This window comes from Schistocerca serialis, chromosome 4 (assembly GCF_023864345.2).
Source record: "Schistocerca serialis cubense isolate TAMUIC-IGC-003099 chromosome 4, iqSchSeri2.2, whole genome shotgun sequence".
In the NCBI taxonomy this organism is placed as follows: domain Eukaryota; kingdom Metazoa; phylum Arthropoda; class Insecta; order Orthoptera; family Acrididae; genus Schistocerca; species Schistocerca serialis.
Window position 1 is genome coordinate 468,420,561 of NC_064641.1, and position 16,609 is coordinate 468,437,169.

Here is a 16,609-nt window from a genome sequence, read left to right on the forward strand (position 1 = left end):
CGCTGTTGTTTTATGAACTGAATGCCGCCGCTAGACAAACACGCTCGCTGCTCGCTGTGCTCGTAACTAGTACGTCTCAGGTTTCATTCGAGTAAAGTTGTTATTCAAATGAATATGGACACTCGAAAACGAACATCGTGGTGCTGGCAATACTTTACGGGGGATGGAGAAAACGTTACTTGCAACATTTGTCGTAAAAATCTCCGTAATGTATCAAAAAATACAACGGACATGATTAGACATCTTAAACTGCACAATTTATCGAGCAATAAAACAGCGACGTCCGTGGATACAGAGGCTCATTCTTCCAATAGTGCGAGGCAGACAAAATATCCAGGTACGTATGGTACAAAAGGTGAATTCCGTGCAAAAGTTCAGACAGTGTCCGAAGCGGTCCGCCACGCTTAAAAAACATTGATTTTTTTAATAGTACTCCGATAACATACAACACAACCCAAAATCAAACCTATACTATCCTAGCTTTTGCACGATACGATATGTAATTTTATTGGACTAATTGTCGAGCATAACGTTTCCCCTTGCAGAAGCATGATCTAAATCTTACATTTCTCTTCATAGAGGTAAGTAAACTGCAACAAGACCTAGATGAAGCACTAGTGGCCATGATAACAGACGATTTTCAACCGCTTTCAATCGTCGAGGACACTGGTTTCCGACGTTTTGTTTCACTGTTGGATCCACAATACTCGATACCAAATCGTAAAAAGTTGCGCCTCATGATTGAGGACGATTACCATAAACAGAAAGAGGCTGTAAACTTGGCCGTGGAAGACTCTACTTGTGTTTCTTTAACGACCGATATTTGGACCTCACTCAATAGTGAGGCATATATTGCTGTCACTGGTCATTTCATTAACACTAATTGGTGGCTGAAAGCTTTAGCTCTCGAGACATTCCGTTTCCCGGAAAAGCATACAGCGCTAAGTATTAGTGAGGCGTTAGATAACGTGATTTCAAAATGGAACTTTGAAAACAGTTGTAAGCAACACAACTGACAACGCCAGTAGCATGACGGCAGCAGAACAACTTATTTACAGTGGCAACATAGATACGCAACATGTGCCTTGTTTAGCACACACCTTCAATTTACTTGTGAAAAGTTCTTTGAACAGCAACAGTGAGATCTTCATAATGCGATAAAATGCCAGAAAAATTATAAAAATTTTAAAACAAGTTGCAATGCTAATGAAAAACTCCATGAGATCCAGGATCTAATGAAAAAACTTGTTCATAAATTGATTCAGGAAACCGAAACCCGATGGAACAGTAAGTTTTATATGCTACAACGTCTAGTGGAGCAAAAGGAATGCATTGCAGCCTGTTTATCATCTTTGTATTCAGGTGTAGAGAACCTCACAGCTGACGAGTGGCGAATTTTGAGCGAATGTTTATGTGTACTGGAGCCATTTGAAGTGGTAACAAGTGAAATCTCAACTGAAAACTATACCTCTCCTTCGAAAGCTATTCCAATAATCAGACAGCTAATCCTAACCGTATGCAATGGGAAGTGGGCTACCACGACAGCGCAAGAGCTACAGCAACATCTGCACAACTCACTAATAGCCCGGCTAGGATTAATAGAAACAAACAAAGTACATGCCGTTGCCTCAGTTCTCGACCCAAGATTCAAAACGTTACCATTTACGAATCACATTCATTCAAAACATGCCGTTGCAAGCCTAATTGCAGTGTGCACAAACGTGGTAGAGACCGTACGATCTACTAATTCGGCTGCTAACGACACTAGCCACGAGTACCATTTCGTACAAAACGGCAGTAGTTCCTTATGCGCATCTTTCAATGAAGAGGTTTCCAATAAAAATCTAATGAAAAGCGGTTGTGATAGCATAGACCTGGAGGTACAACGATATTTGGAAGAACCGTACCTACAACGCACGGATAATCCTTAACACTACTGGAAAAAAATGAAAACAGTTACCCAAGTCTAGCTGTCGTGTCAAAAAAAAATCTTGCAATACCTGCAACTTCTGTTCCCAGTGAAAGAATATTTTCGAAAACAGGACTACTTATAAACAAAAAAAGAAGCAGACTAAAAGGCCAATTGGTTAATAAAATCATGTTTCTAAACAAAAATCGACAGCAGTGCAGCAACGGGATGTGAAAATACCTTATGCTGAACAACTTTTGTTTCCTTTCTTTCTTCAGTAAGTAAACGCATGTACGCAGTTTCTGTATATAAAAGGCTATAGCGCTTCTCTTTTACGTTTAAGCATGCATGCATACATGCAGCATGTACAAGGTAATTTATTTTGTAAGAATAAAGCTTCTGTTTCATGCGAATTCTGTGCTTTGTTTTAAACAATAATTCTATGATTTTTGTCTTATGAGACATATACTAATGCTTCAGGACACATTAATAACGGTAGTACAGTTGATATCAATCATAGAATTTCAAAGTTTTCCGTGCACGTACATACAACGAGTACGAGCGCTGCGGCTCAGTACTTCGTGTACTCTAGGTTTGCGCAATTTCTCAGAGAGCGCAGCACTGTCAACTTCTCGAGCGTACCCGAGACATTCTCGAGAAATTGCCTTCGCGTCGCGCGTTTCTCGAGCGCGATCATAGCCCATCCCTAGCTTGGGGAACACGTCCACCGATAATGCAGTTTCTTTTTCTTTGGCAGGAATGGTATCTACCAGCAGGAGAAAGCACCGTGTCAAACAGCTCCCTTTGTGTGTGCGTTGTTAGAACGCAAGAATGAGTTTATCGTACTCCACTGGCCACTAAACTCACCCGATTAAAACACTATCGAGAATCTGTAGAATAACCTCGATCCAGCGGTTCACGCCATGGATCCTGCACTGAGAATGCAACACAGCTGACCACGACACTGGAGTGGAAATGGCTCCACTTTAGTGTCGGTATCTTCCAGAACTTCCGAAGACTCTCTTTCTGCCCTTCTCTCAACGCTGCAAAAGGTGGTTATTCAGGTCCTTGACAGGTGGTCACATAAATGTGACTGGATAGAATATAAGAAAATCATGGAGGATGCGTAAAGAAACGCATAACGTCTTTCCACAGGCTGGTGTAGTACCTAATGATTGATTGAAAGTGCTTATTTCTTAACTAAAGCTACCAGTTGCAACCCCATTAAAAAGTCTATTCTCTTGCATACAGGCCTCCTCTTCGACGAGTGTCAACTCTTGTCTCCAAGATCACAAAATTCTGCAATAGTCTCCTCACTCCTGCAATGTACAGTGGAAGAAGATACAATTCGCCATTGTAACTTAAACTGGTTTAGGTCATATGTGGAAGAGCATACAGGGTGTCCCAGAAACTTCGAGGGGTTATAGTGGGTGTCTTGAGGAACAAATCGAGGTTTCGGAACCTGTGTTCGAAAACGTCATCCAACGACGCTACAGAGCATCGAAGTTGCCGGCGCCGGTCACTCGCCTCGCAATGTTGTTTGTTATTCAGTGACTGCTACGATTGTCAGTGGAGAAAGAGATAGCTGCTCCACAGAAATGTCTTGTCTCCTATGAATACTATGCTGTTTCCAACACGGGTTTCCACCCACGGTTTGTTTTTCTCCTGAAACATTCTAATATCTCCATTGTTCTTCGATATACAGGACAAAAAATCACGGATGGAAACTCGCGTCCGAAACCATCATCACCAAACCGACAAAATATTAGTAGGAGACAAGATCTGCCCATGCAGAAGTTAGCTCCAGCTTCTCCACTGACGATCGTGGCGATCACTCTTGATCAGTGAATAACAGAAAACACTGTGTGACGCTCCGCCTACAGCCCGTCGTCGTACAAAGTCGCGTTTGCTGCCGAAGGGGTAGCCTAGTAGCAGGCGCCAGCGCCTATAATTCGACGCTCTGTAGCTTCGCTGGATGACGTTTCTGGACAAGGGGTTTATATCCTCGATTTGACACCTTCTGCAGGCCCTCGAAGTTTGTCGCGCCATTCCTGGGACACCCTGCGTAATATTGGCACAGGGTAGGCCGTTCATACTGAGCTTATGCCGTTGACCTAGAGAATTTTACGAAAGGAATTCTTCACAGAAGAGTTTTTGGGAACAGTTTTGTACTGGTTTACAGCAGGCTTATTCCGTATACTATAGTACTTTGAGTTTAGAGAAATGTTGTCCTTGGTAGTGGTAAGTATGTGGACTGGCTCTTTCTGTAGAGTACAGACCTGTATCTTAAATTTCATTCCGTAACGATGCGCAGTAGACGCCAAGACTTGACCAATACCTATCCCGAGAACTACACGAGATAAATGTTACTGTTGCTGCTTATAGGGTGTTAATCATGGTGTCCTTGATAAATTAACGAGTTTTCATGCTGAAACTGATCTCGCTGAAGTCTACACCAGAGTTAATGCTTTTCTGGAGGAGTGTACCAAAATTCTTCACAGATTTTACGTCTGTGTTTGTTAGACCTCTCACAGCTCCGTGACCTAAAGCTCGTCTTTTTGAGGGGTGGTATTTACGAGGACGGAGACTGGTGCCGGGTCAGGCGTCGTTGTTTTCGCAGCGGCCCCACTGCTGTGCGGGCAAAACAGGGCGCCACCTGGCGCCTGGCGCCAGCGGCTTCTGCGAAATGAGACGCGGCGGGGGAGTGCTTCGTTTGTCTGCAGGGCCCACCGGGCGAGCAGCGCCGAGGCGTCTGCATTACCGGGATTGGAAGAGGGGCGCCGCGACTTACGCGCTGCGTCCTCTCCAGCCGGCAGCGCGCGCTCTGTCTTGGTACTGCTTCCTGACGAGAGGACACATTCTGTTCTGGCCGTTTGCTAGTCCATGTTACTCACTTACGCAACTCTTAAAGACAAGATTTTATTTTGGTTACCGTCGAGTAAATACCGAGTGTCTACTCGTATAATTAAAGTGCAGCTATTCAACGGTGGTCCAGAGTGGACTATGATTATCGTACACTTGGTAAATAGGCTAATTGTTAATGCGGAACTGATTCACGCTGGAAAACAAATTAGTGCCAGTTGTAGCCACCAGGTGCAAATTGGCGCTGTACACTTTTTATATGAATCTATGGCATCCATGCTCTCGTCTGACTAGCTATAACGTGAGTGAACAGAATGGCTGTCGACAACGGAGACAGTGTGGAGTTAGTGCAGCAGTGACGGTGTATCGCCGGTTGAAAGTTCTGAGGAGAGGCCCAATGTCATTCAATAGTCGAAAAAAGATCCTAATAAAATTCGAAAATACGGAAGATATTGATGACGTTGCTGTATCTGACTATGCAGCAGATGCCCCGGGTAATGCTAGTGCTCGTACAGTGTCACGAAAAATTGTCCATCCTATAGTTAACAGTACAGAAAGTTTTATGTTCTATTTTACTCTGTCATCAGTGCAAGATCCAGATAGTGCAGTAACTGAAAACTCATGATCTGCAGTAACGTTCTGAATTTGTTCTTCGGTTCCTAGACGTGGCCGGGTAATACACTACTGGCCATTAAAATTGCTACACCACGAAGATGACGTGCTACAGAAGCGAAATTTAACCAACAGGAAGAAGATGCTGTGATACGCAAATGATGAGCTTTTCAGAGCATTCACACAAGGTTGGCGCCGGTGGCGACACCTACAACGTGCTGACATGAGGAAAGTTTCCAACCGATTTCTCATACACAAACAGCAGTTGACCGGCGTTGCCTGGTGAAACGTTGTTGTGATGCCTCGTGTAAGGGGGAGAAATGCGTACCATCACGTTTCCGACTTTGATAAAGGTCGGATTGTAGCCTATCGCGATTGCGGTTTATCGTATCGCGACATTGCTGCTCGCGTTGGTCGAGATCATATGACTGTTAGCAGAATATGGAATCGGTGGGTTCAGGAGGGTAATACGGAACGCCGTGCTGGATCCCAACGGCCTCGTATCACTAGCAGTCCAGATGACAGGCATCTTATCCGCATGGCTGTAACGGATCGTGCAGCCACGTCTCGATCCCTGAGTCAACATATGGGGACGTTTTCAAGACGACAACCATCTGCACGAACAGTTCGACGACGTTTGAACCAGCATGGACTATCAGCTCTGAGACCATGGCTGCGGTTACCCTTGACGCTGCATCACAGACAGGAGCGCCTGCGATGGTGTACTCAACGACGAACCCTGGTGCACGAGTGGCAAAATGTCATTTTTGCGGATGAATCCAGGTTCTGTTTACATCATCATGATGGTCGCATCCGTGTTTGGCGACATCGCGGTAAACGCACATTGGAAGCGTGTATTCGTCGTCACCATACTGGCGTATCACCCGGCGTGATGGTGTGGGGTGCCATTGGTTACACGTCTCGGTCACCTCTTGTTCGCATTGATGGCACTTTAAACAGTGGACGTTACATTTCAGATGCGTTACTACCTGTGGCTCTACGCTTCATTCGATACCTGCGAAACCCTACATTTCAGCAGGATAATGCACGACCGCAAGTTACAGGCCCTGTACGGGCCTTTCTGGACACAGAAAATGTTCGACTGCTGCCCTGGTCAGCACATTCTCCAGATCTCTCACCAATTGAAAACGTCTGGTCAATGGTGGCCGAGCAACTGGCTCGTCACAATACGTCAGTCACTACTCTTGATGTACTGTGGTATCGTGATGGAGTTGCATGGGCAGCTGTACCTGTATACGCCATCGAAGCTCTGTTTGACTCGATGCCCAGGCGTATCAAGGCCGTTATTACGGCCAGAGGTGGTTGTTCTGGGTACTGATTTCTGAGAATCTATGCACCCAAATTGCGGCGAAAACTAATCACATGTCAGTTCTAGTATAATTTATTTGTCCAATGAATACCCATTTATCATTTGCATTTCTTCTTGGTGTAGCAATTTTAATGGCCAGTGACAACGAAAATGTTATACCACTGAGTGCAGTGTACACACGGAACAACCGAAGTTTGGGTACTGCTATGCCATGCGCTCTTCGTGTGGGACTGTGTTGTGGATTCATAAGCACCTAAATTGTCGGTCCGTTGGTCTTTCTCTTAAGAGAATACACCCAGAGGGTCTTTCAGATGCACGCTGACTTTTTCACGTTACCGTGACCGTCTTGAACAGCAAGTGATTTCTGCTCTGGAACAGCGCAACTGTGTGGAAAGCACGGTTTCTATCGAAGATGGGGTAACACGTCATTGCGCTCGACCAGCGAAACATCTGTTTAATGCAACCTTCCATGAACGTGTTATTCCAGAGGTTTTCCAAATGCATGGCCTGCAAGATCAACTAATCTGAATTTATGTGACTTTTTGGCTCTGGGCGTATGTAATAGAACGCCTTTAGAAGGGACGCGTTCGGTGTCTACGAGATCTGAAGTCCAGTATACACGAACACTTTGGTCTCATTCCATCGAAAATGCTGTATGCAACTACTGATCACATCGTTTTACGGACGCAGCATCTCGTCGACGTCTCTGGTGCTCGTACTGAACAAATTATGTAAGCGTCGGTTAATAATAAAATCGACATTATGCCTTTCTTACTTGTTTGACCTTTTGCACCGACGTCCAATTCCTAATCCATTACAGATGTAAACATTTCTACATGTCTTTCTTGCATTCACAACGCCGGATTTGCAACTAGTGGCCTAAATTGGAACCAATTTTTTTCAGCGTACATCGGTTCCGCATTAACGTGTGAGAATATCTACAAAGTTACACTGCTATACGGTAACAGCCCACACTGGACTAGAGGTGGGAAAACTCGTTCATCTTTGGGAACTAGTTCACTGGTGATCGCTATTTTTTGGGCACCGTTCATTTTTACTCGTTCACCGTTCATATGTGCATGGTATATGGTTCTTACGAAAAATTGAAAATTATTAGCATAGGTGAATGAAGATGGAAGACGCTTGCCCCCTCCCCCCCCCCTTTGGAGTACAGAGTTTTTTATTCATTACAGAATTCTCGCACACTTGAAGAAGTAATTTTCTCGATTCTGCAAAACTTCTCGTTAAGCCAACTGTAGCGTTATGTGGCTGATCGCACTGAAATAATATAAGGTGCCGCACGAAAAACCGGCCCCGAGTACAGACTGCTCGCCAATTACGCACGATTTGTTGACCGCTACGAGCAGACCAGATAAACATGTAATAATCAGGCAGTAAAGAAATAACAAACAACCTAATGCAAACAACTGCTTCGAAACAATAGATGATTGGTGGGCGACAGTAAGCGTCTAGTACTCGGGGCCGATTTTTCTTGCGCCACCCTGTACCACTGAAATAATATTGTAGAAGCTATCATATTCTCTTTACAAAATGTGACACAAGACACTCGATTATGGAGCGCGGGCTTCATTCAGTTGTAAGTCGGTCTTCCTTCCATAATAACGAACGTGCTGTTTCATCTTGCATCAAAAAAAGACGGAAATTGGCCACTCGTGTGTGCCGTGCTGACTTCCTTTGCATGTGTAATAGCAAAAAAAACTTGTCTTTTTGTATGTCTTCTGCTGTCTGTCGAAATAGTGAAGTAAGCTGATATGCCCTTTTGTTACCCGAAAAGATATATGTATTACATACCACGTAATTTTTTATGTAATTTACGTAATGGAGTATGGTGGGGAGTTCGTGGGTCCAGCCGTAAAGGCATTGACAAAACCCCGAAACTCTGTTTCCTCCAGGTACACAATGCTGTGGGGCAAAGAACGGCATCAACGAAGTACAGTTTGCAAAGATCAGAGCATTATGCGTGAGCGCGGCATCTAGGATCCTTCGCTTGCTGGTCCACTGTAACGACAGCTTGCAGACGTAGGCGCATCTCGAACCTCTGTCGCAGCCACGGCCTCCCGGTCACCCTGACGGTCGCCGTGGTGGCCTCCCTCGCTGCAGACGCTTACCCGCCGCACTCTCACTATTTAAATCCTCATCTGTCTTATTTTATGTATGGTCTTATTTTCGGCACACTCTTGACACTGCGGATCTCGGAAAATTGAATTCCCTAACGAATGGAATGTTCCATGCTTCTAACGCCAACTACCGTACCGCGTTTAGAGTCGTTAATTCTCGTCGTCTGGCCATAATCACGTCCGAAACCTTTTCACATGAATCACCTGAATAAAAATGACAGCTCCACAATGCAGTGCCATTTTACACTGTGTGTGCGCTATACTTAAGTCGTTTGTATTTGTGCATATCGCTACCCCATCACTTTTGTCACCTCAGTTTATGACCAAATTGTAATTCCGACATTAGCCGCATTCGGGAATCGAAATAAATTCTATGGTGACAAGGGAAAATTTTTGCCGATTTCCCGTTTTACTCGAGCGGTCACTTTAACATATATGAACTGTTTAAAGTTGTGAATACAATTTTGCGACACTCTAACGACAGAGCTTCCTGAGAGAACGAGATATCACATAATTTGGTGCAAAATTATTTTATGCGATCTCTCGTTGTTTTAAAAGTATGGACTTAACGCCACTTTGAAAACGAAAGGTCACTATAGTAAAGTAGCATTTTAATACGACCACCGCCCAAAGACGAGAAGCAGGAGAAGCGGTGCAGCCAGTTGAAATAAAGCATGAACATACGCGGCGCCCCAGAGTGTGAAACACAATTCTTAGTACCAGCATGACCATGTTAAAAAACAGGAATGTACGTAACACACGCCTGAGTGGTGCTGCTTGACTCGGAGGGAGGTCGGTTCGAATCCTGGGTGCTGTACGAAAGTTTCACTGCCAGTATATGGCCGGCATGGGGAGCAGAGGTGGTGGTGTTCTGTTCATCATCAGCAGTATTTTCATCAACGTTCCGGATTAAATTTCAAACCTCTTCACAGCATCTCGTGAAGTAAGGGCATGTGATACCATTGATGATTATCAGTCCATGGTATGGGGGTATTAAGCTCGGCGGCCTCCTTGGTGCTATCCAAGAGGGGTGGGCTGTGTACCAACAGCAGAATCGTCATCGACAGCAGCACGCAACGGAAAAGCCACGGACTGCGTAAGTGCACAGGCGCAACCACTGTGCGTTGAGACTGTATAACTCAGCAGTCTTTTTTGATAACATTGAAGGAAATAATTGAGAGACTAAATATAAAAATCATAAATTTAAATGTTACCATTTTACTACTAACGTAGTATAGATGCAAGGACAACAAGGTTTCGCGAAAAAATGAAAAACGAAGTTTAAATTTTTGTCAGTATTGAAGTAGCTACTGGTTGCACACTATCTTGGTCTCTCTGTGACCGATGGACGTCGGTTGACTTTGTGCCGCTCTGGAATATTTACGCTCGTTGCCAGCCTTACCTGCGTAACAGAATTGTGCGCCGCTGCAGTAAGTAGCCATTGTGAATATAGTGTTGATCTGTGTGCGGTGTTGTGCGAATCGATTGTTAATATTATTTACAAAAATGGGTGAAGAGGCTGTACCTGGTCCTTCTACCTGGTCCTTCTAGCGACTCGTCGTCAACGTTCGTGTCACTTTTGCGACCAGAAAACCATTACGTGTTCGTTTCTTTCATAAGCTATAAGTTGGCTACTCCGGGAGAAGGAGGAGGCGTTGATTGTCTCAGCTCCCGATATGCTACGAACCGATCGCAAGCTTATGCACCCAGCATCCTCTGCTCAGCGGTCAAGTAAAGGTGTTTGATCAGTACTGGCGGAGCGCTAAGTGAAATGGGCAATGACAGTGCACGGATTCTGCCTCCGTGTTGTAGAATAAAGCTTACCATCCTTCACCTGAACGGAAATCGAGATGGCCAGAGGGCTAATCTCACATTTGGTTGAATCGAAGTACACATACCTGACATGCCATTCTGGATAAGTTAGCTCCTGGTTCTCCTAAGTTACTTAAGCAAACGCTCGCATGTCTTTTAAAAGGACACAGCCGATTTTTCCTCATTATTCTCCAATCGGGACTTCTATTCCGTCACTAGTGACCTTGACGCTTGTGGGATTTTAAATCCTAGTTTTTATTTCTTCCTTCTTTTGTGACAGTTACAGTATAAATACATTGTTAATTTAAGCACATTATTTGCAACAGCTAAAAAGTGTATTTATTTATTTATTTTCGATAGCGATGAAGAAACACTTTATAAACTGTATAAAAGGAACTTTAATGAAGAACCGGGTGGTTATAATTGAAGCGCAGCTACTAACAGAGGTCCATCGAGGGCTGTAGTTATCGTATGATAGCGATGCGTATCAGATATTCCAGTGCGTTAAAGCGGAACCTACGTAGCTGAAAAAAATTGGTTCCAATTTTGGCCACCACATCCAAATCTTGCACTGTGAATACAAGAAAGACGCATAGAAATGTTTTCGTATGTAACGCATTAGGAACGGAATGTGGGCAAGAAAGATCAAACAAGTGAGAAAGGCATAATGTTTGATTCTATTATTAACCGCCGCTTACACAATGTGTTCAGTATGAGAGCTGGAGAAGTCGACGAGATGCTGTACAGCGCCAGATTTGCACCTGGTGGCTAAAATTATTCTTATTGGGATATCTACCACGTTTCGCTGACATACTATAATTACAGCCCATACTAGACCTCCGTGAGAAGTTGCATTTTAATTATAACCACCCTGTATATTTAAAAGCAATCGGAGTCCAAGATCCAGGCTTAACTGGTAATGTTCATCTCCTACTTGTTCTTTCTTTATAGCCAGTTGTAGAACACGCTGTTTCAACCGTGTCTTTACTTAATATGCAGCACAGTACTCTCTGCTTTGTTTCCTGTGAGACTCCTTTCTTGGCTTCTCTGGCTTTTCTTGGAAACACTGGAGTGATCCCTTCTAGAAAAGATCATTTCCTGAGGATTTTCATTTGTGAGATCCACTTCTCGAAGATGTTCAAACTCAGTAAACCAGGAATAATTCGTTTCTCTACTCAGAAAATATCTGAAAACAGGCTTGCTCACTCAGTTTGGGTTCATTCGTGTTACAAGACCACAGAAAGAAATCTATCTTTCCCGCAAAGTGTCTAATACCTTTTGCACATGCAAGCAAATATAGTTCGTTGTTCACTTTGCTTTTTGTACTCACCATTTCTCTCTTATCAGACCTGGATACTAAATTCTCGTACATTTAATTCCTGTTTATTGCGACACATTCTTAGGCGTAAGGAGCCTCCGATTTAATGAAAGGAAAATAGTGAATGAACTTCGCCGTACACGAACCTGGTCGTTCGTTTTAAACATCTTGTCAGTTGGGATGCCACTTTTCTCTTGTTGATCCTAAATGTGAAGTCTCCTGTCTCAGGAAGTTGGATTCTCTCCTCTCACTTGAACTTCCTTGCCAGCCGGATTTTTCCCTGATCTTGATGTAGCTACCTGAGTCCTGAGTTGATGTTAGTCAAAACTTCCGTTTTCTGAAATGAAATCTAGAGGCTCGCCTCTGTACATCAACGGATGTAAGCATCAAAAACAAACGAATTCTCATAAAGAAATTAAGAGGTATTCAGAATATAATTTATGGCATTATAAATGAACACCAACAATAATTTAATTACCACAGTGAGTACATTATATGAGTAAAGGGAAAAATAAGACCTCAACGGCAGTGAAGGCGGAGATGAAGATCATCGGAAAGGCGGAACTGGCGGTAGAGGTGAAGATTAACCAACGGTCCAGAAGGCGGAAGAAGACACTATATGTCCCAACGGCTTTTGGAGCGGAAGAGTTATCTTCAATCAGCAGCGTCTGTACTTCAGAGAAGCGGCTGCGAAAGGCGTCTGTACTCCAGAGGAGCGGCCTGAATTAACTTCTTAGTGTAGCGAACTAAGTCTTAGTGGAAGGAGGTGTATACCTCTGGAAACAACAGCTTTAACCAAGTATCAGAAATGGAAGGTGCAATGAGAAAGTTTCCTCCCCGTGGTGGTAATACCGCCGAAGCTGGGCATTCGGATCCGGGGGCCCAGCATCATTGCGCAACAGACCAGTCGGAGGGTCCTAGGATCCCTAACGCTAAACATAGGAACAGACATCAAACGTTCATAGGAACACTGAACGTGAACTCAATGCTGAGAACAGGTAAACAAAAAGAACTGACAAAACTAATGGATGAACACAAACTAAAAGTTCTGGCTATACAAGAAACAAGATACCCAGATGAGGATACAGTACAGGCAGACCAGTACAGGATTTATAAAGGGAAACCAGCACAGATAGTAAAGAATACAAAAGGTCTTCGGGTATATGGCACAGCATTTGTGATACATAACTCATTTTCTACTAAGGTACTAGAATTTAAATCTAAATCACCAAGAATATCATTGATAACATTCAGAAATAAAAATAAAAAGTACACACTTATAAATGCCCATGCACCAATAAATAAAGACAACCAACAAAATCCAGAGAAAGTGCAGACATTTTGGGAGGAACTGGAAGAAACAATAGGGAAGATCCCTGAGCAACACACTACAATTCTGTTAGGAGACTTTAATGCACAAATTGGAAGAAACGAATTATCAAAAAGCACAGGGAGGTTTACAGCACACACTAAAACTAACATGAATGGCCAGAGATTAGTAGAGTTTTGTGAGAAATTCAAATTGAACATTATGACAACTAAATTCCAGAAGAATCCCAAAAAACAAACAACATGGAAATCACCGAACAAATTACTTGGCGAGTTCCAGATTGATCACGTGGCAATAAGTTATGATAATTCAAGGGACATCCAAGATGTACAGGTGGTGAAAGGGGCCAACTTTGATTCTGACCATTATCTGACCAAAATTAAGATGAAATTAACACCAGAAAGAAGTCACAAGAGTGACGAAACAAAAATAGCCAAATACAGAGTACAGGACTTAATGCTCAATCAGCAAGTCTTAGACGACTACAAGGAAAAGACAGATAAAATCAAAAGTCACAAATGGGAAGAAATTGCAACCTCAATACGAGACGCAGCAGAACAAACAATTTTACTAACCAAAAAGAAAAAGCATCCCTGGTGGAATGAGGTCTGTGAGAAAGCACTACAGAAAAGAGCCAGAACTTGGGAGAAATACAACTCAACCAAAAGGCCAACTGACTGGGAGCAGTTCAAAACGCAAAGACGTGAAACGACGAAAATCATTAAAAGTGAACGAAGGAAATATGACACACAACAAATACAGAAAATACAAGATGAATTTTCTAAGAATAATACACGCAATTTCTTTCAAACATTCAGAACTACAATAACAAGATATAAACCACCGACACTCTGCTTCAAAGATGAAAAAGGAAATCTGATCACCAGCGTGGAACAAAATTGCCAACACCTAGCGAACTACTTTGAAACGCTGCTAAGCTGCAAAAGACCTGATGAAACCTTGACATTTGAGAAGCCTAAGAATAAGCTACCAGACTCTGAACCACCTAATAAAGAAGAAATTAAAGAGATCTTGAAAGGATTGAAAAACAATAAAGCATCTGGTAAAGATTCGTTAGTCGCGGAACTACTGAAATACGCAGGAGAAAACTTAATAAATAACTTCGAGGCGCTGTTTGAAGAGATTTGGAATACAGAGAAGATTCCGGAGGAATGGAAGACAGCATTGATTCATCCGTTACATAAGAAGGGTGCCAAGACAAATGCAAATAACTACAGAGGTATCTCATTGTTATCAGTGGCCTATAAGATCCTATCCAAGGCACTACAAAACAGGATTGAAAATCAGGTAGAGAAAGAACTGGGTGAATATCAGGCTGGGTTTAGAAAAGGAAGATCATGCAGTGAACAGATATTCAGTCTACTCTCCATAATACAACTTCGCGCACGCACATCGAAAAATCTAGTAATTACATTCATAGACTTCAAAAAAGCATATGATTCTATTGATAGACCAACTCTGATTAACACATTAGAAGAATTTGGGATTGATGATAAAAGCAAAAGTCTAATCCAGGAAACCCTTACGGGAACAAAATCGCAAGTGAAGTTTTTGGGTAGATTGTCACAACCGTTTGTAATTGGAACAGGTGTTAGACAAGGGGATGGGCTCTCCCCGCTGTTGTTTAACATTGTCCTTGAAAAAGTGGTCAGGGAATGGAGAAAGAAGATGGCAGAAGCTGGAGTGAAAAATGGGATAACGTTAGGAAGAAATAAAACAAAAATTGAATGTCTGGCATTTGCTGATGACATGGCAATATTGGCAGATGACATCGAAACAGCAAAGATTCAGATAGAAATGCTGCATGAGATCGCTGAGAAGACAGGTCTACAAATATCGTATGAAAAGACAGAACTGATGATACAGGACAAAACAGACCCAACACAGACATTGCAAACTAAATATGGAATAATTAAGAGAGTTCATAAATTTAAGTATCTAGGGGAATGGATTACACCGACAGGGTTACCAAATGTTTCACTACAGGAAAGAGCAATAAAGATGGAAACGGCATACCAGCTATGCCGAAATGTATACAATAAAAAGTCGATCTCCATCAATGCCAAGCTCAGGCACTACAATGCGGTAATAAAACCAGAAAGTTTGTATGCGATTGAATGCATCCCACTGAACAGAAAACGTCTGTTGGAGAAATTGGAAATAAAAGAGAGAAAAATACTGAGAAAGATCTTAGGACCTAAAAAGGATGGACAGGATTTTAAATTGCGATCCAATAAAGAGTTATACGAGAAAATTGAAAAACTGACAACATCCTTTAAAAAGAGAAGACTGAGTTTCTATGGGCATGTCAAAAGAATGGCACCAGAAAGAACGGCAAAGAAAATCCTGGAATACATGGAAAGCAGAAAGACACAAATTAACTGGCTGAAAGAAGTAAAAGAAGACATTGCAGAAATGAACATTATACCAGAGACAGTTTACAACAGAGTGGAATATAGGAATGCCATCAACAAAATACAGGGATTCAAAGACCGAACGCAATCAAAGAAGACGGGAACAACCTGGTCGCAAGAACGTAAAGAAGCCCACTCAGAAAAAATGAAGAAGTACTGGGAAGAACGCAAGAAAAAGCACAAGAAATGACTGATGCTTAGCGTAGTCCAAAGTTGACTGTAACGAATAATAATAATAATAATAATAACTTGCTATCAACGCTAACGCGAGAGCAGAGCTATTAATGCTCTTGTGACCGTGCTTCTTCATAGTGCACCTACTGCTTTAGCCAAAGTTTTCCTCTGAAACAGTAGACTTTTCAGAATACGTTAACGATTGCCCATAAAATAGGAATGAAACCACTGCAGAATTCGCAACCATATCGTCTCTGAAAGGCCAAAAGACTTTATTATGTAATGACGCATGTCACTGACGCATTATCTTTCATTCATAATTAAACAGTCTGTAACACTGGACAATGTCACTTCACCAATTCGGAGACACATACTTTTTGATTTCTGATGGCTAACTACTCAAGAGGGTAGAAAATGTGTCGTTTCCAACAACATCGGGTGGTTGAAGATTTGTCCGTGGCGCTACGAATTTTTTTTTACATCCGCCTTTACTCACATATTCACGAGTATTTCTCTTCAAATTCCGACACTTTTCATAAAATTTCAAGTTCTTCATCGAATAATTTTGAGATGGGATTGCAGTCATGTTTTGTTACAAGCACCTTTGAACAAATTAATCAAATTAACTGACAAGTGGAGACCACGACTTTGGGAATAAATGTTAAGGACTGGCAAGTGGGCGGGGTATT

At 42.6% G+C, this 16,609-nt stretch overlaps 1 protein-coding gene across 1 annotated transcript in view; it reads right to left on the reverse strand.

Moving 5' to 3' along the window:
- Window positions 1-16,609, reverse strand: part of LOC126474542 (uncharacterized) — a 718,908-nt gene that overhangs the window by 142,967 nt on the left and 559,332 nt on the right. The gene's annotated exons all lie outside the window — the stretch shown is intronic.